A 22872-nucleotide genomic window follows, 5' to 3' on the forward strand; every position below is an offset into this window, starting at 1 on the left:
AGGAAAGAGAGTGTGCCTGTGTGTGTATAGACACATGAAGGCCTCAAGAGCTACTGTGCTCCTTTTCTGCATCTTATGGAGAAGGAGTGGGGCTAGAGGAGAGAGGGGTGTGACCAGGCCAAGCTGTTTTAAGGATCTGCTCCTTTTTTTAGCCGTTTCATGTTCAGCTTGCAATGTGCAGGCTTTTTGACCCACTGCAGTTTCTCAACCATCTGGAATTGCCTTTCACGATCAGTGACAAAGATGAAACCACGTTCAGTCATATGATCAATTTGACTGTCAGGATGTGCAGACATGCCTGCGGAGGCAGGGGGTTTGTGAAGAAAACCTACCCTGTAGGAAGGAAAAGGCATGTGTTCTGGAATAATTTATCACCACCAACTGCATCCACATCTTTTTCCCAGGTGAAGGAAGCCAGGTATGCCAGTAGTGGCTGCAAGACTGTGCTGCTCTTTCACAACAACCCCTAATCGACGATACTGTGACTGTGAAGGATCCTCTCATAACAATCACAGGAGAGAGGAGGCTCCCTGCGTGGCCTGCAGCAAGAAGTGAGTCAAAGTTGGAAGGTGAAAGGTTCCTTTCCAAATACTCTTAAAGCTACAAGATACAGGATCACCCTTCCACTCACTTTCAGTGGTACCCGCAGTATGACTGACAGGCCTACAACTGCAGGCAGGAGAACCGCAGCATTCACTTCTTCAACTGCTTCTCTGACCACAATGTTGTGGGATCTGACAGGACTGCTTAGATGGGTCTTTCCAGGAAATGTCATTAGAGAGCTTGGTGTGTTCCCCTGTTATTTTGGGTTTGTCGTTCGATCCCTGCTCTCTGCTGTGGAGCCCGTTTTTCCTTACCAGATCAATAGTGAAAACTATGTGTGGATGTTGGTATCAGGAGAGGGGACATAGGTGAGGACAGATGAAGAGAAATCAACTTCTCACTCTCCTTTGAATTGCCAGGTGCCTGGGACATTATTTTCTCACATGAACACACTGAAGCTGGGAGGAAAGCAACCCGTGACATCATGTCATCAGGGTATCAGGATGAGACTGGAAGTTTGGAGCAATGGAGTGCTAAGCTTTTTCACTTGGGGGAGGCTGAGGGATGATGAAGTCATGTGAATTTCCACTGTCACTCAGAATGAAAATAGATTCATTGACAGACTCCTCTCATCCTGAAACCCAGGCCACCAAGCCCACCCTCAGGACCACCTACTATGCATTAAATAGAGGCCCCCATTATGTGCTTCCTACAGCACTCTTCATAATTTTCTAGGATTTCTCTTCATGCAAATACTGAGGCTGCTGTTCCACAGCTTCCCTCCATTGATCATCACAACCACCATGTATTTCCTGAATTGTATCACTGGCGGTCCTGGGTATACTGCCCAGGATAGTGTGGTTGAGGTGGGAACTGTTGAATGCCTGGCTTGGGGAAACGGAAGAATTTCCAGTTGTGACAGGTTTTGGCTTGACATGCTTATTAAAAACTTTTGGTTAATCCTCAGAGGAGTTGATACCATATTTGTTGTCTTAAGTGCATGTATTTAGCGTGTGAGAAATATAGGAGGGACCTTCCAATATAAGTAGTGCACATGAGAAGCTTTTGGAGATTAAAAGGTGTTTCAAGCAAAGATTCTTTTCCTGCATAGAAATTAGGTGCAGAATGTCCCTGTGGAAAGGCATTCAGCCATGGATACATGCAGCACATGGAATAAATGGCAAGATAAAGCAAGAGCATCTAATGTGCCTGTTTATGTATTGTTTGCATGACAATGGACTCTCTGAATTTCCTTTGCCTGCGAATGCCTGGTCTTTACAATTGCAGAAGTGGCTAAGTTGTGTTTTGTGATGGTATCAGAAGCCAGAATTTTCCTGTGTGTGCTTGAGGCTGTGTAGGATTGTGAAATAAGTGAAAGTTCAATAAGTTGAGTTTACCGTTTTCCCTTGGGATAGAAGGGAGTTCAAGAAAAGACCTTGTGTGCAAGGGCTGGAATTAGCAGTGCTCGGTTCTAAAGGATGATGCGTTTGCAACAACCTCGCTTTAGGAAGTCAGCTCGCACATTGACAGGAGGCTACCAGGTCGGGGGCCTTGCGTGAATTTCACAGTTGAACCTGGTGTCCTCTCTAGAAGTATGAGCATACTGCATTTTTCTGTTAGAATCAGCCTTTTGGAAGGTTGGGACATAGGTGCATGTTGTGACTGGTTAAGCATGAGAATCCATTACCAGCATCACGAAAGAAATGACATTTTGAGGTAAATGACATTTTGGGCATACCTGAGCAGGCCTACCGTGCATGCCCAATGAAATCGTTTGGTGGAAAAGTGCTGCCACCTGGTGGAGAAACGAGAGAATGCAGTGCTATCATTCCCAGTGAAACACCATGTGAAGCCATGCTGCCATCTCGTGGACATGTGTGGCTATGCATTGCCAGCCTTCTCGGTCACTTTATTTGTAAAGAAAAGCAGAGAATCAAATCAAATCATTTGGTGGACAAATACTGGCACCTTGTGCACAAGTTGAGAATGCACTGCCAGCATCTCCGATACAATAATTTCATGGAAGAGTGCTGGCTCCAGATAGACAAATAGGAGAATACATTGCCAGCATCCCCAGTACTTTCACTGGTGAGATTATGGTGCCATTTGCTGCACAGTTGAGAGAATGAGTCACCAGGAATCACAATAAAATCACGTGGGGTGAAATGCTGCATCAACATGGACATTTGTAGGGACGCATTGCCAGAATCTCCCTAATAAATCACTTGTGAGATCATGCTGACATCTTTAGGATAAGGCTGAGAATGCAGTGCCAGCATGCCCAATAATCTGATATGGTGGTAAAACGCTGCCACCTGGTGGAAATTCGTGCAAATGCGTTGTGGACATCCGCAATAAAATCATTGCTAAAAAATGGCGCTGCACCTGGTGTTTGGCCGTGGCAATGCATTCCCAACATCTCCAAAACATCATATGTGAATACAATGCTTCCCCCTCTTAGACAAATGTTAGATTGCATTTCCAGCATCCATAATAAAATCATTTGGTGGAAAAATACTGTCAGAAAGAGAGCTAAGATGTGGGAAGTGAGTGGGGATATTATGTACGTTCTGGGAAGAATGCCCTCCTAAAAGGGCAAATGACCAGGAGGACAATGAGAAGTAGAGTAAGCCACAGACAACAATCACACACACAGCATCCACACCTACACACACAAACACACAAGCACAGGCATGTATTTGAAGTTGTGTTGGGAAATCATTGAACTATTTCGTCCAGCCAGTACAACTTGCACATTAGTGACATTTTTACAATTCCTCATATGCAAATCGCCTCCTGTGGCCTGGCCAGATTGGATGAGTTGTTGAGCTTCAACCAAAGATTCAGAAAACTGTTTTTGAATTCCCCTTCAGGGCACATGCCTGTCTTGCAGGTTGATCTCCGCAGCGGGCCTTATGGCAGAAATCTGGTCAATAACTCATAATTGATGATTTAATCTCTCTGTCTTCCTTTCCCTTCAGATCAATATTTCAGATCAATAAAATATGAATAAATAAAAAAAGGCGCCTTTGAACTCGATCGTTCATTTACTGGGTTCTTTCAGAACAAATCCTTTTTGAGCAACAAAGTTATCTTTGAGCAATGTCACATCATCCTTCCTACTGATCACTGAATGTCAAGGTGAGGATGGTAGAGGGAGTTTGAAAGAGGGAAGGACAGAGAGAACATGATAATGGGAAACTGAAAGAAAATGACTCTTCCTAAAAAAATTGGAATGAGCCACTTTCTTGGCCAATGCTCTGCTGAGCATTCAACTCTGCCAGAATGAAGGCCAGAGTCCCCTCCAGCTTCAGTGCTCCCCTTTGCTTGTAGCTTCATTTCAGATATTCCACTTACCCGGAGACCTTATACTGCACTCGGGCATTGGTCCCTGTGAGATTCACCAGGGGTCACTGGGGAAAAGTGGGAAATTGGTACAGAAAACAGATTCGGAAGTAGCAAATGTGATTAGCCTTGAGCAGGAGCACAGCGGGCAGCAAAGGCAGGGAAGCAGCAGATGTGAAGACAGAACGTGGATTTCCTCGGGCATATTTGTCTCAAGGTAACAAGCCTATACACCAGGGCGTCCAGTGAGGGTCAGAGCAGTGTAGGGTGTTGCCCACTGTCTTCTCACTGATTGGAAGACATTTCAGGCGCCCACCAGCTCAGGGGCTCTAGGGTAGTGATGAGCAGCTGTTTGGGTACATGGTGCACAGATCACTGGCACATTTACAGAGGCCCAGTGTGAGGGAACTTTCCACAGCTAGGACCCCGATCAGGGACTTGGGGACAGCATGCAAACTGTACTCCACAAGCTTTGCAGTCCCTGTGCTTGCACCACCTGCTTCTTCACACCACCTGGTTCAGGGTCCAGGCCTGGTAGAAAGGCAAGGAGATTTGGAGAGAGCTGGGCTCATCAGGCCTCTTGGGTCCTCAATTTGCCGCTAGAATTCCTTCACAGGCTATGGAAGTTCTGGCAACCAAGTGTGCTGCAGGGTTTTACTCTCTGCAGGACAGAGCATGTGGGATGGCTCAGGATGCTTTTATGTTCATGTTGGTGCAGGAAGGTGATGATGCCCAGGAGGTAAGGGCAGAGGCTTTGCTGAGTAGAGAGCTGTGGCTGAATAGAGAAGATTTCATGCAAGTGGTGGAGATTGTGGCTCGGATCACATTTTTGCTGCCCGTGAGGAGGAATGGCCATATCTTGAGTTGGGTAGGGAGGAGGATGTGCTTACAGAAGAGCAGTTTTTGCAGGATAACTAGAGTGACATGCAGCAGTGGACAGAGTGTGAGGACCACCAGGAGGCAAAGGAGGAGGGCCAGGAGGTGGAATTGGTGGCCCAGAGGAGTGTGTCCCATAGGAGGGGAGGAGCCTTCCCCAATTCCAGTTATCACCAAATCACCTCATCAGTAGCCAACTACTGTCCCTTGTGAAAAATGCCACCGCCTGCATTATTTCCTCCAATCCCGACCTAGCTTCGCTCTCACTACAGTCTCGGCTCTTAGAACCAGGGCATCACTTTCTGTATCAATGTGGAAATAAATGCATCCTGGGCCATCCCAGTTGCCCCAACCTCTAAGGAGCAATCAGCCTGTGGTGCACTGGGTGGCTGGAGGATTTCTACCCCCAGAAGGCCCCCTAGTGGCATTCAGATGACCCAAGGAGCCTGAGGAGCTCCGCTGTCTCCAAACACAGCCTGACCTGCTACGTGATCCTCGTCCTGAACATGGTGGTTCCAAGAAGAATGTGGTGCAATTACAGGGTTGGAGAGCATGTGGAGTTCATTGAGCATACTTACCAGTGTCTGCATCTTGGTCTTTGCTTTGTTGTGCTTTGTATCTCTGCACTTGTGTGTAATCATTTTTGAAGTGAGCAAAAACAATTCAGTGCTGATCTAGTCCATAGCTTTGTTTTCCGTACTTGCCTCATGAAACACCTCTTCCCATCAGTGAGATGACAATGGTTGTCACTATTCAAAGCCTCCCCTCATTCAGTCCCATGTTATATTTTCCTCACAGTGGGCTCAAACAATCCCGAGGAGGCTCATCTTCTAAACTTGCATGTGTTGCTTTTCCAGGTATAACCTCCTCCTGGGCTCCTGCTGTTTAGACTCCACTCCATTAATTTTCACACTGATGCCCTGTGCCCGTGATGAAATAGCCAAGAGAGTGGGTCATTATCTCTGTTCTTCAGCCACTGTCTTTCTGTCTTCAATTTCTGTACTCCCAGTCTCTTATTCTTTATCTTCTCCACCTGGTGAGACAATGACTTGTTAGCATTGGGAGGCATGTGTTCTCACAGTGTATTGAGTGATCTAGAGAGCCGGAAAGTGCCACAAACGGTTTCATGTAGTGTGAGCACTGGGGTATTACAGTAGCAAGTAGGTATTGGGAGCCCAGCAGATTAAAAAACGTAGAGTGTGAGCCATGGGAGTGTCACAGTGGTGAGTGGGAAGTGAGAGCCATGCAATGTCATATGGGACTATGGGAATGTGTGGCTATGTGGTGTCACATTAGAATGTGCAGCCTGTGAGCTAAGTGGTGACAGAGTAGTGTGTTCATTTGGAGACCCGAAGTGTCCCAGTAGTGTGTTGCAGGGGGAGTCATGTACGTGGCACAGTGAAATGTGGTTAGTGTTATGCCTGTGTGGGCAGTGTGGAATGTGCACACTGGAATTACTGAAAGTATCAGTGTTGTGTGGGTAATTGGAATCCTGGGTTAGCACAGTTGAATATGGATGGAGGAATGCTGGAGTGTTACAGTGGAATGTGTGCTGTGGAAGCAGTGTGTTGTCCTTGTGTAGTATGGACAGGGTGCACCCTCGATTGTCTCTGTGGAGTTTAAACTTTGTAGCACAAGAGAGGTCAGAGTAGGAAGAAGGTAGTGGGAACCCAGAAATACACAAAAGAGTATCATGAATGAGAGCCCTGAACATTTCATAGTGGAATGAGCACAGTGAGTTCACTCAGGCATAACAGTTTTGTTTTCATGTCAGAAAATTTAGGTGAGCCATTGGAGAATGTGCTGTGGGATCAAAAAGGGAAACAGGGAATGTAGGCTGTGAGAACCCAGCAGTGTAATATTGGAGAGAGGGTGTCATGAGCTCTGGAGTGTTAGAGTGACGTGTTGGCTATGGAAACAATGGGAACCTGTGGGTGTATAATGCAATGCGGGCATTGGGAGGGGGGTGGTATCACAGTGGAATGTGCGTAGTGGGAGCCCTAGGTTATCAAAGTTGGTTTGGTCACTGGCATTTCTGGTGTGCCAAATTAGAGTGCATGTAGCAGGAGTGTGGCAGGTATCACAATGGAGTGTGGGTGGTGGTAACTCTGTGCCCCTGTGGGTTATGAGCTATGGAAGAGCTGAGAGACAGAATGCAACATGGGCTGTAGGAAGATGAAGGTTCAAAATCATAGTTTCGCAGTGGGATTGCTCATGGTGTGAAAGTGAAATGAGGACAGTTTTCACCCTGATGTGTCAAGGTAGAGTGTGAGCCTGGGAGATTTACGGAGTCCCATTAGAGATTGGAAGTGGAATCCTTGGGTGTCAAAATGGATTCTGTACAGTGGGAACATATAATTTTGAAAGTAGCGTGTTACCAGGGAGACGTGTAAGGCTGTCACTCTGAAATATGGCCTGTGCTATAAATAGGTTTTCACAGTTAAGAAGGGTGGTGGGACCAATGTGGTGTCACAGTGAAGAATGGATCATGTGATACCTGGTGTTGTCAGAATGGAGTGTGGGCAGTGAGAGCCATGGGCTGACACAGTGAAATGTGTGCCCTGAAGTCCAGAAGGTGTCAATGGAGAGCTTGTGTAGTGTAACAGGTGGGGCATCACAGTGGAAATGTGGTATTTGTATGCCAGCATATTCACAGTGGAGAGTGAGCCCTAGGAGACCTAGGGTATCACAGTGGTGTGTGGTAAGTGGGAGCCCTAAAATGTCATACTTGATTGTGGACAGTAGAGGCTCTAGGTGTCACAATAGAGTGCGGCCTGTAGGAACTCTGACGTTGTGAGAAAGTAGTGAGGGTAACTGGAGCCCTCTGTGTCAGAGCGGTGTGTTGGCAGTGATAAGCCTGGTTTGGCACAGAGCAAGTTTGACAGTGGGAGCCCTATGCCGGAAAGTCCAATGTAAGCATTGTTAGATCTGATTTCTAACAGCGAAGTGTGGGCATTGGAAGACTTGGGGTGTCATGATAGATAATGGGGTGCTGGAAATATTCAGTGTTGCACAGGTTTGTGGGCATGGAAAGGTAATGGTCATTGTGGAATGCGAGAGGGACAGCCCTATCATGTAGAGTGTGGGTAGTAGAATCCAAGGGATTCACAATGGAATATGGTCTTGGGAAACCTGAAGCCCTTAGAGAGGCATGAAAACATTGAGAGCCCTGGGGTATCACATTGGAGTATGAAATAGGTGCAGAATGCCCTGTGGTTTGTCATTCATACACCGAGACATCCAGAGCAGGCAATGAAATGGAAAGATATGTCAAGATCATCAACTGTGTCTGTCTCTGTGCTGTTTGTGCTTTAGTTTGAGCCTTACAGTTGGCTGCCATAGAATTACTAGTCCCTGTGAGGGCCAGGCCTGTACAGTTGTAGAAGTGGTTATGCTTGTGATGGTATTAGAAGACAGAATTCTTCCTGTGTGACCACTCTGTGGACAAGGAGGAAATAAGAGAAAGTCAATCACACTGGATCTTGCAGTTTGACTTAGGGAGATAATGTAGTTCAAGGAAAGGACCTTGGGATCATGGGCATAAATGTCCAGTTTTGGGTCCTAAACGATGATGGATTTCTAAGTATCCTCCCTGTAGGGAGTCGGTCACACATTAGGAACAGGCAACAAGGTGGGAGACTTCACAGTTGAACCAAAGTCCCTCTCTAGAAGTATGACTGCACAGTGTTTTGCTGAATCATTCTCTGAGGCCCAAGATCCCAAGCGACATTTAGCAAGGGGTGGAATAAGGTGAACAGATAGCTGTGGGGAAGGGAGTCAAGGTTTGTGGGAAGTCATAAGTATATTAGGTTCATTTGGGGAAGAATCCACTGCTGGAAGAGTAAATGAGCAGAGGGACAATAAGAAGCAGAGTGCGCCAAAGCCCTCACACACAACACACACAAGCACACACACACATGCACACACACACGCAGAGGCAAAGGCATGGACTTGAATTTGTGTTGGGTAATCTGTGAACTATGATGTCCACAGTCAGTACACCTTGCCCATTTTGGACACTTTTTACATTTCCTCAAATGGACATGGCCTCCTGTGAATATGATTGTTTATTGACTTTGTTCCTTCAGACCAAGCCCTTCTGCAACCAAGTAATCCTTAAGCAATATCAAATCATCCTTGCTACTGGTCACTGAAACCCAAGGACTGGACGAGAGAAAGTCAGAATGAGAGAAAGACCAAAAGGGCGAAAGCAATGGAAACAAATAAAAAGTTACTGATCTAAAAGCAGTCAGACTGAGATCTTATCTTGGCGGTAATAATCCTGATGATCCAACTCTACCAGAATGTAGGCTACAGTCCTCTCCAGCCACAGTTCTTCCCTTTGACTGTCACTTCAGTCTCAGATATCCCTTATACTGGAATAGCCTCTACTGCCCGGGCATTTCTCCCTGTGGATATTACCAGGGGTCCCTGTGGATCTGTGGGAAGTGTTAAAGAAAACGAATTCTGAAGTGGGAAACGTGAGTTGCCTTAAGAAAGAGCCCACTAGACACCGAACTGAAGGAAACCTAAAGATGCTAAGGCAACATAGGACTTCCTCAGGAACGTTTCTCTACAGGTACAAGGCCCATACACTGAGGCTCACCGTGAGGGGCGGGGCTGAATACGATGATGCCTGCTATAGTCTCACAGTTTGGAAGAAATGTTTCAGAAGCCCAACAGCAAAGGGGAGCAAGTGCAAAGGGGAGCAAGTGGGGTGTCCAGGAACCTTTTCCACACTACATGCCCACATCCCAAGCCCCTGTCTGTAGACTCAGTGAGACCACACTGAGCACAGCAAGAACCCAAGAGCTGGGCTAAAGCAGTATCTTTGATGCTCTACAGGCATGAGCACAATGTGCCTGTGTAGTGGGACAGCATGGGGAGTGCTGTCCCACTTGCTTCTTTGCCACGCCCAGCTCAAGGCCAGAGCCGCAGCAAGTCAGGCTGGGGAACTAAAGGCCAAATAGTGAACCTCAGAGGTTTTGTTCCATGTACGTGGGGAAGAGATTTATCCCAGGACTCTTTTATGTTCCCATTGGTGCTGGATATTGTTGACTCCCAGGACGTCAGCACAGAGTAGTAAAGAGAGTAGAGCTGCATATTCAGGACCTCATGCAGGTGGGAGCATTTGTGGCTGGGGAGTAGAGCTTGTGGGCTGATGAGGATCTTTTGTTGTATATTGAGTTGGGGAACTGGCTGAACTGCAGCACGTGCTGGATAACCAGCATATGCTGGTTACAGCCTTGCCCAGAGGGTGAGGAGTACCGAGAGGATGGAGGAGGGACTGGAGAAGGAGTTGGAGGCACAGGAGCACTTTGTCCTTCATGGGGAGAGCCTGATGCAGACAGTGAGGCCAGTGGCAGGGTATGATATGTTTTTGGCAGGGGAGGAGGTCTTCCCAGATCCGAAGGTGGGGAGGCAGGAGAATCTGGACTCTGAAGAGCTGTGCGTGGGAGAAGAGGATCATCCCTTTCTGCAAAGGCCAGACAGGGAGTAGCAGTAGGAGGTGGTGGGGTTGCTTTTGGAGGAATTGTTTGGCAGGGAGGAATTTTTCCTGATTCGGGGGGATGTCCTGAAGTCAGTGGAGGTGGTCATAGAGGCTCATCCTGAATCAGAGGCAGAAGCAAAAAAACACAGAGGAAGAGCCAGTGGAGCAGGAGCAGGCAGAGCCAGGGTTTCGTGGGAGTCCACCTGGTTGCCACTGGAGGAGCTCCATCCCCTTCTGCTAAAGATGGAGCCCATGAACCTGTAACCTGGTAGGCCATCTGTTGGCTCAATTGCAGGACATTGCAAAGGTGCCCGCCCTATTGAGATCTGAGAATTACCAACACTCAGCACATCCTTGCATTCTGGGCTACAGCGGTATCTTTGATGCTCTACAGGCATGAGCACAATGTGCCTGTGCTAGTGAAGGAGAGAGGTATCAGCGGGGATAGGTAGTTCAGAAAGAAAATATACACACTAGAATAAAGTTCAGGATAGTGAGCACAGTGTGATTTCAAGTTTTGCAGACACTCCTTTCTCTTGTAGGTAGCACTGAAACACTCCCCGAGGATTCAGGAACACAGTCGCAAATCAGAACAAGGGGCACTTACTCAACACAGCTCTATGTTGCATAGGTCTTTCTCGGAGTAATACTACACACTACAGGGTGTGTGTATGCCCACGACCTCCATCAGAGTCAGGAAAGCGTGATGTGCAACCACGTGTTACTGGTATTCCCACCCAAACCAGTAATACTATTTGTTGGGAAAATGCTGCCCCCCGGTGGGCCACCGTGAACGTGCACTGCAGGACCGCTCCAAAAATCATTGGATGGAAAAATAATGCCAACTGGTTGACAAATTGAAAACATTGAAGGAATCTTCAGTGAAATCGTTTGGTAAAATTATGCTGCCACGTGGCTGACAAACGTCAGAAGTCATTGCCAGCATGGCCAGGAAAATCTCATGATGATAAAAAGCTGCCACCTGGTTGGAAAACGCGAGAATGCATTTTCAGCATCCCCGTTGAAATCATTTGTAAGGAATGCTTCCATTTGTTCAACAAACGTGAGCATGCCTTTACAACGATATCGTTTGTAAGAGAAATATTGCCACCTGATGGAGATACATGGGAATGTATTTCCAGTATACTATAGCAAAATCACTTCTGAAAACATGCTGACATCTGGAGGAAAAGCTTGAGGATGCATTGCCAGCATCACCAATAAAAATCACTAGTTTAAAAAAAAGTTGCCACTTGGTGAACAAACCTGAGAATGCATTCCCCGCATCTCCAATAAAATTACGTGTGAAGTCAGGGCTCCACCTGGTGGACAAGTGTGAGTATGCATTGGCAGCATTCTCAGTAATTTAATTTGTGAAAAACTTTGACATCTATGGGAAAGATTTAGAATGCATTTTCAACCACCTCAACAGAATCATTTGGTGGAAAAATGCTGCCACGTGTTAAAGAACATTGTAAACGCACTTCCAACATCCTCAGCAACATCCTATGTTAGCAAAGGTTGCTATTAGAGGAACGTGAGAATGTATTTCCAGCATCCCTCTGACATCACCATCTGCTGGACAAACTTTAGAATACACAGCCAGAACTCACCAGAATATCATTTGTTGGAAAAATTGTGCTACCTGATGTTCAAAGATGAGAATGCAAAGGCTGAGGCTGGCCTGTCACAACTTCTCTCTGACATCACAAAAATCGCTGACTTTTTTAAGTTTTAATTTAGTTCTAACCCAGCCATCCTAAGAACACAGCGCATCACAAAGGGATTGTAGTGGGACCTGTTGAGCACAGGACTGGCGAAAATTGAAGTAATCCCACTTGCAATGGTGATGGACTTTCTACTTTAGGGCCTTGATTGTTTATTGAATATTCCTTAGGAATGATCAGAGAGGAATAGACAAGGTTTGTTGTGTATCTCTGAGCTCCCACAGGGCAAGGTAAATAGGATGGATTGTCCACTTCACTTCTAATAAGAGTAGAACTCATGAGAAAAATTTTCAAGCAAATCTCTTTCTGGATGTGAAACAGGTGCAGAGTGTCCCTGTGGAAAGGCAATCAAACAAGGAAACATCCAGAGCATGGAAAGAAAAGGAAAGTTAAAGCAGGGTGATCAACTGTGTTTGGCTGTGAGTTTGTTCCTTAAGAAAGAGAAATCCAGAGCATTAAGTGTCTATCTGTTTTTTGTGGGTTGGATGGAACCTTACAATTGGTTGGCCGGGAACAACTAGTCTCTGTGAGAGCTAATCATATACAGTTGCAGAAGTGGGTAAGTAATGCTTTGGGATGGTATCAGAAGTCAGAATTCTTTCTGTGGGGTGGAGCCTTGGGTGGAGGAAGAAATAAGAAAAGTCCACTCAATTATTTCCTACTGTTTTACATACATAAGGATATAAAGTAGTTCAAAGAAAGGGCCTTGGGAGAAACAGCCTAAGTGTCCAGCGCTCATCCTAAAGGATGATGGATTTGCAGGCATCCTCCCTGCAGAAAGTCTGCTCACACATTGACAGCAGTCAACCAGGTGGATGAATAGATATTTGTTTCACAGTGAAACAAAAGCCCTATTGAAAAGTATGAGAGCACTGTATTTTGCTCAGAGAATCAGCCGGCAAGGCTTTGGATTCTGAACCATATCTAGAAAGCGGGGGAGGCACTATGGGGCCGGGAGCAAAGGCATGTGGGAAGACAGCCAGGATATTAGGTTCATTTGAAGAAGAATCTTATGCTGTAAGGGTAAATAAGCAGAGGGACAATAAGAATAAGTGTGCACCATATACCTCACACACAACACACACACACACACAGCGGAACACAACACAGAGGCACAGGCATGTACATGAAGTTGTGTTGGGCATTCTCTGAACCATGTTGTAAACAGTCAGGACACCTTGCCCAATTTTGAACCTTTTACATGTCCTCCAACGGAAATGCCCTCCTGTGAACATGACTGTTTCTTTGCTACATTCTTTGGGACCAGTCCTTCTGCAAACAAGTAATCTTTAAGTAATAGCAAGTCATCCTTGTTACTGGTCACTGAAGGCCCAGGCATGGTTAGAATACCGAGTATGATTGAGGGAAAGACAAACTGAACAAGAACCCTGGGAAACAAATAGAAAATAATTAATCTAAAGGCAGTCAGAGTGAGCACGTATCTTGGTCACTGTTACCCTGATCATTCAATTACACCAGAAAGGAGGCTACAGAATCCTCCAGCCACAGTCATTCCCTTAGTCTCAGATATCCCATATCCCACTAAAGACTCTAGCTAGAGACTCTGCTGCAAAAACGGTTTGTCCCAATAAATTTTACCAAGGGTCACTGTGGATCAATGGAAAAGTGGTACAGTAAACGGATTGTGTAGTGGGCAATGGCATTAGATGTGAGGAGCCTTGCAGTCAGTGAACCACAGGAAATCGGCAGATCAGAGGACATTAGGCAGGCTTCCTGAGGAGGGCTGGCCTCCGGGTGCAGGCCCCACACACGGGGCACACAGTGAAAGGCAAAAATGTGCCAGGTGATGCTCACTGTGGTCTCACTGATTGGAAGAGGTATTTCAGTGGCCCAACAGGTAAGGGGCTTGTTGGACTTGGCCAGGAGCTACTTCCCTCTGACATCCCGGTCTCTCCAGAACCTCCATGTAGGCCAAGTATGTGGGCACTGTGCACAGCAAGGAACCGTATTGGAACCTTTCCACAGGGAGAGCAGTGGTGTTCACAGTTCCTGAAGTTACCTTGATTTTCCCACATGGTTCTCGACACCACCTGTTTCAAGGTGACTGCCCAGTAGTAAATCAGGCTGTATTTAAAGGCAGCAGAGCTCAGGCCTCTTGGGTGCCACTAGGGGACCTTGAGGTGCTCGGGATCCTCTGGCCAGCCAACGTACCATCGGCCCGTTAATCCACACAATATGGGGCATGTGGGATGACCCAGGATGCTTTTATGTTCACTTTGGTACAGGAAGATGATGATGCCAAGCAGGGAAAGGCAGAGGCAGTTATAAGAGAGAGCTGGGGCTAGAGATGGTGGACCAGAGTAGGTGGTGGAATTTGTGACTTGGGATCAAAAGTTGGAGGCCTGCAAGGAGTTTTGGCCTAATACTGAATTGTTGAGGGAAGAGGAGGTGCTGCTTAAAGAGTAGTTTGTGCCAAATGACCAGAGTGTGGTGGAGCACGGGTGGAGAGAACCAAGAGGAGGAGGAGGAGGAGGAGGAGGGCCTGAAAGGAAAATTGTGGAAAAGGAGCACTTTGACCTGAAGGGACATAGCCTCCTAGAGGTAGTGCAGGCGGTGGGAGGCTATGGCATGTTTTTGGCCGTGGAGGAGGCCACCTGAGGTACGGTGGTGGGGAGTCAGGAGGAGCTGGTGGGTAAAGGATCATGAGTTTCTACGAGGGCCAGACAGGGAGGAGCAGTGAGGGGAGAAGGATTTGATTGAGAAGAAATAAATTGGGGGGCCTGGGGGGTAGGGAGGGAGTTTCTCTGTAGAAAGAGGACATCCTGAATGTAGTGGAGGTGCTGAGTGAGGCTGAGCCTGAATGAGGCAGAAGCAAATGTTCCAGAAGAAGAGCCAGTGGGGCAGGAGCAGTCATTGCCAGGGCAGTGGGAGGTGCACCTTGTTGCCACTGGAGGTGCACACAAAGACAAGTAGGACTGGTCCCTCTGCCATGTCCTCCACCTGATTCGACAGAAGGCTCTGCTTGCTTGCAAGTCCATATTCTCCATCTCTAACGTATGTGCCTGGAGCACCTCCAGTAGGCATCAGGTGCACTGGTCGACAAATATGAAAATGCATGGCGAGCATCCCCAACAAAATCATGAGCTAAAAAATGCTGCCAACGGATGCTTGAGCATGACAATTCATTGCCAGTATCCCCCAAATAATAAGTTTTTGGGAAAATTTTGCCACCTATGAAAAAAATTAAGAATGCAGTGCCAGCATGCCCAATAAAATCATACTGGGGAAATCCTGCCTTCTGGTTGACAAGTGCAAGAATGGCTGATTAGCATCTCCCATGAAATTATTTGATTAAAAATGCTGTCCTCTGTGGACAAGCGTGAGAATACATTGCCAACATCCCCAGTAAGGTAATTTGTACAGAAATACTGCCACTTCTCAGAGAAGCCTGAGAATGTATTGTCAGAATCACCAATAAACCTCTCTGTTGGCAAAACGCAAAAGGGTGAGAATGCATTGATAGTATCCCCAATCCAATCATGTGGTTGAAAACTACTGCGACGTCATGTAGAGACCTGAGACTGCCTTGCAGGCATCCTCAATTAAATCATTTGGGGCGAAACGCTGCCACGCATCCCCGCAAAAAACTTTCTCTGGGGACAAATGCTGCCAACTGTGGGACAAACGTGAGCATCCATTGTCAGCCCTTGTAAAAGTATTTGGTTGAAAAAATGCTGCCACTTTGAGTATAAGGTGATAATGTATTTCTAGCATCTCTCGAAAAAAACGTTTCATGAGAAATTACCTGACACTGTGTACAAACGTGAGAGAGCATTCCCTGCATTCCCAATAAAAACACTTGTTTTAAAAATGCTGCCACCTTGTGGAGTTAAGTGAGAGAGCATTAAACGTATCCCCTTTAAAAAAAAACTTGGTGGAAATATTCTGCCACCTGGCGGACAAGGTGAAGCATGCATTGACTGCATCCCCAACAAAATCACTCTTTGAGAAAAAGGCCACCGGGTGTTAACGACTGTATGAATGATTTCCCAGAATCCCCAATGAAACCCCTACAGAGATCAAGATGCCAACTGGTGGAGAAGGGTGAGAATGCATGTTCTGGACTCACAATAAAGTGATTTGGGCAGAAAATTCTGATAGGCAATGTCCACGTGTGAGAATTCAAAACCAACATCCACACCCACACACACACAATATCACTTTAGGGGAAAACTGTGGCCAATAGTTGGACAAATGTGAGAATGTACTGCCAGCAGCAATAAAATCGCTTGGTGGAAAAATTCCGCAACTGGCCGAACAAACGTAAGAATGCATTATCAGCATACCGAACAAAATCACTTGTGATGTCAAGGAGCCAACTGGTGGACAAGCGTGAGAAACCATTGCCTTTATGTGCAATAATACCATTTAGTGGAAAAATGTGGGCTCGTCGTACAGACTTTACAATGCATTGCCAGCAGCCCCAATAATATCAGTTGTTGGAAAAAGGCTGCCACATGTTTGACAAGTGTGAGAATGCATTGCCAGCATCCTCGTGAAAATCCCTTCTGAGATGATGCTGGCTGCCAAATGGCGGACACATGTGAAAATACATTGCCAAGATTCACAATGAAAATCTCTTGTGGCAAAATGCCCTTATCTTGCCGGCTTGTGTGAGTGTTCATTGCCAGCATCCCCAGTGAAATCACTTGTGGGAAAATGCTTCCACCTATTGGACAAAAGTGAAAATGCATCGCCAGAAGCCCCAGTGAAATGACTTGGTGGAAAATAGCTGGCACTTGTCCTCCAAGGATGAGCATGCAGTGCCAGGATCCTCAATAATATCATTTGGTGGGAAAATACTGCATCTGCTGTTTGAGTGTGAGAAGGAATTGCCAGCAGCCTTAAAACAATCATTTGTAAATAAGAAATCAGTCACCTTTCTACAAATGTGAGAATGCAGTTACAGCATCTCCAATAAGATCACTTGTGGAGAAAATGCTGTCACCTGGCATTCGGGCATAAGAATGCATTGCCTGCGTTCTCAGTAAAATCCCTTGGTAAAAGAAAGTGGCCACCTTGTGGACAGATGTGGGAATGCATTGCCAGCACAACCAAAGTAATCCTTTGGTGGAAAAATGTGGCCTCTTGTTTGAGAGACTGAAGAATGCCTTGCCAGCATCCCCAATAAAATCATTTTGTGGAAAAGTACTTCTATCGGGTGTTGGACGAATGTGCTTCCAGCACTCCCCAAACGGTACTTGTGGTGAAAGTATTGCCACCTATTGGACAAAAGTGAAAGTGCCACACCAGTATTCCCAATATAATCATTTGGGGAAAGTAGGGTCAATGGCTGTTAAAACATGAGAATGCCTTTTCAACATCCGCAAAATAATCACATTTGTGGAAAATATAGCCAAGCCTTGTACAAACTTGAGACTGAGTTTTCAACACCCCCAATAATATAATTTTGTAGTAAAAATGCTTCCACAAACGTGTTAGAGAAACGTGGGAAAGCATTGCCAGTGTCCCAAACAGAATTCTTTGGTGGAAAAATGCTGCCACCTCATGTTTCAGCTCCAAAATGCATTGCCAATTTCCCCAAAATGGGACAGTGGAGGGAAAATGCAGACAGCTGTAGAAAAAAGGTGGGAATGCCTTGCCAGCATCCTCAGTAAAAGTACTTTGTGGGAAAATTCTGCCACCTCTGGAAAAGCGTGAGAATACACTTTCAGAACATTCCTGGTATTCACTAGTGGAATATTGATGCCAACTGATACATATAGAACCATTGCAAGCATCTCCAAAGAAATCAGGCGGTAAAATAATTCTGCCGCCTGCTTGACGCACATTATAGCTTCCCTTGTCAGCATCGCCAATAAAATCTCGTGGTGGACAAATGCCGCCACCTGGTGGACGAACGAGAAACTGAATCTTCTGCATCTCCACAAGCATCCCAAATATTATCCTCAGTTGGAACAATACTGCCACCTGGTGGGTAAACGTGAGAATGCACCCACAATTTCATCAACGGATTCATTTTGTGGAAAATGTTTTCACGTGGTGAACGGAAGTGTGAATGCTTTTCCAGCATCCCCAATAAAATTACTCGTGAAATCATGCCGACACCTGGTGGAAAAGTGTGAGAATGCATTGCCAGCATCCCCAGAACAATCGTTTGTAAGAATCTTTGTGCCAAAAATATTCTGGACAAAGGTAAGAATTCAGAGTGAGCATCGGCAATAATACCATTTGAGGAGAAAAATGCTTCCACCTGCTGTTTGAGCATGAGGATGCCAAGGCTGAGGCTGTTCTGGAACCACTTGCCTCTACTGATCATCACAACCACCATATATTTCCATAAGTGTCTCCTTATTCCTCCACAGGTCATCCTGAGAACACTGCCCGTTATAAACGGGTGTGGAGGCACATGTTGAACACAGGGCTGGTGGAAACTTAAGAGATCCCACTGGCGGCAGTGACCCATTTTACAGATTGGGGATTATTCAGTATTCTTTAGTAATACTCAGAGGAGACGATAGGAGGTTTGTTGTGTTCAGGGGACCTTCCACACTGTGAGATAAATAGCAGGGACTGTCCATTTTACTTCAAAGAAGAGTCGTGCACATGAGAAGCTTTCTCAGTGAAATATGTGTTTTCAAGCAAACATTGTTTCCCCTGCACAGGAAATAGGTGCAGAATGTCCCCGTGGGAAGGCATTGAGATGCGGAGACATCCAGAGTATGGCATGAAGTTAGAAGGATAAATTAAGAACAAGTACCGTGTCTGTGTGTCTGTCTGTCTGTTGTTTGTGCGTTCGTCTGCGCCTTACGATTGACTGCCTGGGAATGAACGACCAGTCCCTGGGAGGGCTGGGCTTTACAGTTACAGAAGTGGGTAAGTTCTGATTTGGGATAGTATCAGAAGCCAGAATCCTTCCTGTGTGTTGGAGGTTGTGGAGGGGGAAGAATTAAGAGAAAACCCATTACATTAGGTCTTAAGGATATACCGAGGGAGATACGGTAGTTCAAGGAAAGGACCTTGGGAGCAAGGGCCTACATGTCCAATGCTCACTACTAAAGGATGATGGATTTGCAAAAATCCTCCCTGTAGGAAGTCAGCTCACACACTGACAGTGGGGGACCTGGGAGACTTCATTGGGAGACTTCAGAGCGTGTTTCACAGTTGAACAAAATGCACTCTCTGGAAGTAGGAGTACACTGTAGTTTGCTGAGAGAATCAGCCCCTGAGCTTCCTGTTGTGAACCACATTTAGCAAGTGGGGGAATAAAGTGCAGGGAGGGACTGTGGGGAAGGAGCGAAGGCATGTGGGAAGGCTATTAAGCTCATTTGGTGAAGAATCCCCTGTTTGAAGGGTAAATTATCAGGGGGACAATGAGAAGTAGGCTGAAGGAAGAGCTGTTGGTGGAGGAAAAGTATCATGAGTTTCTACAAGAGCCAGACTGGGTGCAGTGGGAGGAGAAGGAATTGACTGAGGGGGAATTAATTGGCAGGGAGCAGTTTGTCCTGGGTGAGAGGATGTCATAAAGGTTGTGACAGTGGTGGTTGATGTTGAGACTGAGGCACAGGCAGACACAAAACATGCAAAGAAGTGCCAGTGGAGCAGGTACCTGAAGAAGACAGGCTAAGTGGGAAGTGCACCTGGTCTCCACTGGAGGTTCTCTAGGCCCTTCACTTAGAGATGTAGCCAGTGAACTTGGAAGTTAGCAGAGCCTTCTGTTGACCTAAAGCCCAGTACCTGGCAGAGGCAGCAGCCCTGTTTAGAATTGAAAAGCACAAACATTCGGTTCATTGCCAGATGCTGGGTCAATGGTGTATCCTTGACAGAAGGGAACACAATATGCCTGCCCTAGTGCACGAGAAATGTATCAGTGGGGATAGGTGGCTCAGAAACAAATAGAAGCATTGGAGTGAAGCTCAGGATAGTGGCAAAAGACTGATCCAAAATCTCACAGACACGCTTTTATCTCACCAGTATCACAAAAACCCTTTCTGGGGCTGCAGGAGCACAGTCTCAAATCAGACTCATGCGAAGAACAAGGGCCATTGACTCTACACAGCTCTATATCACACAGGTTCTTCGTGGGGTAAGGCTGCACCTTAGAAGGTCTGCATGTCCAAGTCCTTTGTATATCCAAGTCAGTTAGGGGAATGAGTGAGTCATGTCCAGAAACAAAGGTTCCAGTTAACCCCTCAGCAGGCAAGCATGCAGGGGAGGTCAAAGGATGTCAGGAAAGAGAGTGTGCCTGTGTGTGTATAGACACATGAAGGCCTCAAGAGCTACTGTGCTCCTTTTCTGCATCTTATGGAGAAGGAGTGGGGCTAGAGGAGAGAGGGGTGTGACCAGGCCAAGCTGTTTTAAGGATCTGCTCCTTTTTTTAGCCGTTTCATGTTCAGCTTGCAATGTGCAGGCTTTTTGACCCACTGCAGTTTCTCAACCATCTGGAATTGCCTTTCACGATCAGTGACAAAGATGAAACCACGTTCAGTCATATGATCAATTTGACTGTCAGGATGTGCAGACATGCCTGCGGAGGCAGGGGGTTTGTGAAGAAAACCTACCCTGTAGGAAGGAAAAGGCATGTGTTCTGGAATAATTTATCACCACCAACTGCATCCACATCTTTTTCCCAGGTGAAGGAAGCCAGGTATGCCAGTAGTGGCTGCAAGACTGTGCTGCTCTTTCACAACAACCCCTAATCGACGATACTGTGACTGTGAAGGATCCTCTCATAACAATCACAGGAGAGAGGAGGCTCCCTGCGTGGCCTGCAGCAAGAAGTGAGTCAAAGTTGGAAGGTGAAAGGTTCCTTTCCAAATACTCTTAAAGCTACAAGATACAGGATCACCCTTCCACTCACTTTCAGTGGTACCCGCAGTATGACTGACAGGCCTACAACTGCAGGCAGGAGAACCGCAGCATTCACTTCTTCAACTGCTTCTCTGACCACAATGTTGTGGGATCTGACAGGACTGCTTAGATGGGTCTTTCCAGGAAATGTCATTAGAGAGCTTGGTGTGTTCCCCTGTTATTTTGGGTTTGTCGTTCGATCCCTGCTCTCTGCTGTGGAGCCCGTTTTTCCTTACCAGATCAACAGTGAAAACTATGTGTGGATGTTGGTATCAGGAGAGGGGACATAGGTGAGGACAGATGAAGAGAAATCAACTTCTCACTCTCCTTTGAATTGCCAGGTGCCTGGGACATTATTTTCTCACATGAACACACTGAAGCTGGGAGGAAAGCAACCCGTGACATCATGTCATCAGGGTATCAGGATGAGACTGGAAGTTTGGAGCAATGGAGTGCTAAGCTTTTTCACTTGGGGGAGGCTGAGGGATGATGAAGTCATGTGAATTTCCACTGTCACTCAGAATGAAAATAGATTCATTGACAGACTCCTCTCATCCTGAAACCCAGGCCACCAAGCCCACCCTCAGGACCACCTACTATGCATTAAATAGAGGCCCCCATTATGTGCTTCCTACAGCACTCTTCATAATTTTCTAGGATTTCTCTTCATGCAAATACTGAGGCTGCTGTTCCACAGCTTCCCTCCATTGATCATCACAACCACCATGTATTTCCTGAATTGTATCACTGGCGGTCCTGGGTATACTGCCCAGGATAGTGTGGTTGAGGTGGGAACTGTTGAATGCCTGGCTTGGGGAAACGGAAGAATTTCCAGTTGTGACAGGTTTTGGCTTGACATGCTTATTAAAAACTTTTGGTTAATCCTCAGAGGAGTTGATACCATATTTGTTGTCTTAAGTGCATGTATTTAGCGTGTGAGAAATATAGGAGGGACCTTCCAATATAAGTAGTGCACATGAGAAGCTTTTGGAGATTAAAAGGTGTTTCAAGCAAAGATTCTTTTCCTGCATAGAAATTAGGTGCAGAATGTCCCTGTGGAAAGGCATTCAGCCATGGATACATGCAGCACATGGAATAAATGGCAAGATAAAGCAAGAGCATCTAATGTGCCTGTTTATGTATTGTTTGCATGACAATGGACTCTCTGAATTTCCTTTGCCTGCGAATGCCTGGTCTTTACAATTGCAGAAGTGGCTAAGTTGTGTTTTGTGATGGTATCAGAAGCCAGAATTTTCCTGTGTGTGCTTGAGGCTGTGTAGGATTGTGAAATAAGTGAAAGTTCAATAAGTTGAGTTTACCGTTTTCCCTTGGGATAGAAGGGAGTTCAAGAAAAGACCTTGTGTGCAAGGGCTGGAATTAGCAGTGCTCGGTTCTAAAGGATGATGCGTTTGCAACAACCTCGCTTTAGGAAGTCAGCTCGCACATTGACAGGAGGCTACCAGGTCGGGGGCCTTGCGTGAATTTCACAGTTGAACCTGGTGTCCTCTCTAGAAGTATGAGCATACTGCATTTTTCTGTTAGAATCAGCCTTTTGGAAGGTTGGGACATAGGTGCATGTTGTGACTGGTTAAGCATGAGAATCCATTACCAGCATCACGAAAGAAATGACATTTTGAGGTAAATGACATTTTGGGCATACCTGAGCAGGCCTACCGTGCATGCCCAATGAAATCATTTGGTGGAAAAGTGCTGCCACCTGGTGGAGAAACGAGAGAATGCAGTGCTATCATTCCCAGTGAAACACCATGTGAAGCCATGCTGCCATCTCGTGGACATGTGTGGCTATGCATTGCCAGCCTTCTCGGTCACTTTATTTGTAAAGAAAAGCAGAGAATCAAATCAAATCATTTGGTGGACAAATACTGGCACCTTGTGCACAAGTTGAGAATGCACTGCCAGCATCTCCGATACAATAATTTCATGGAAGAGTGCTGGCTCCAGATAGACAAATAGGAGAATACATTGCCAGCATCCCCAGTACTTTCACTGGTGAGATTATGGTGCCATTTGCTGCACAGTTGAGAGAATGAGTCACCA

Source organism: Miniopterus schreibersii, assembly GCF_964146895.1.
Source record: "Miniopterus schreibersii genome assembly, chromosome: Y".
Classification (NCBI taxonomy): domain Eukaryota; kingdom Metazoa; phylum Chordata; class Mammalia; order Chiroptera; family Miniopteridae; genus Miniopterus; species Miniopterus schreibersii.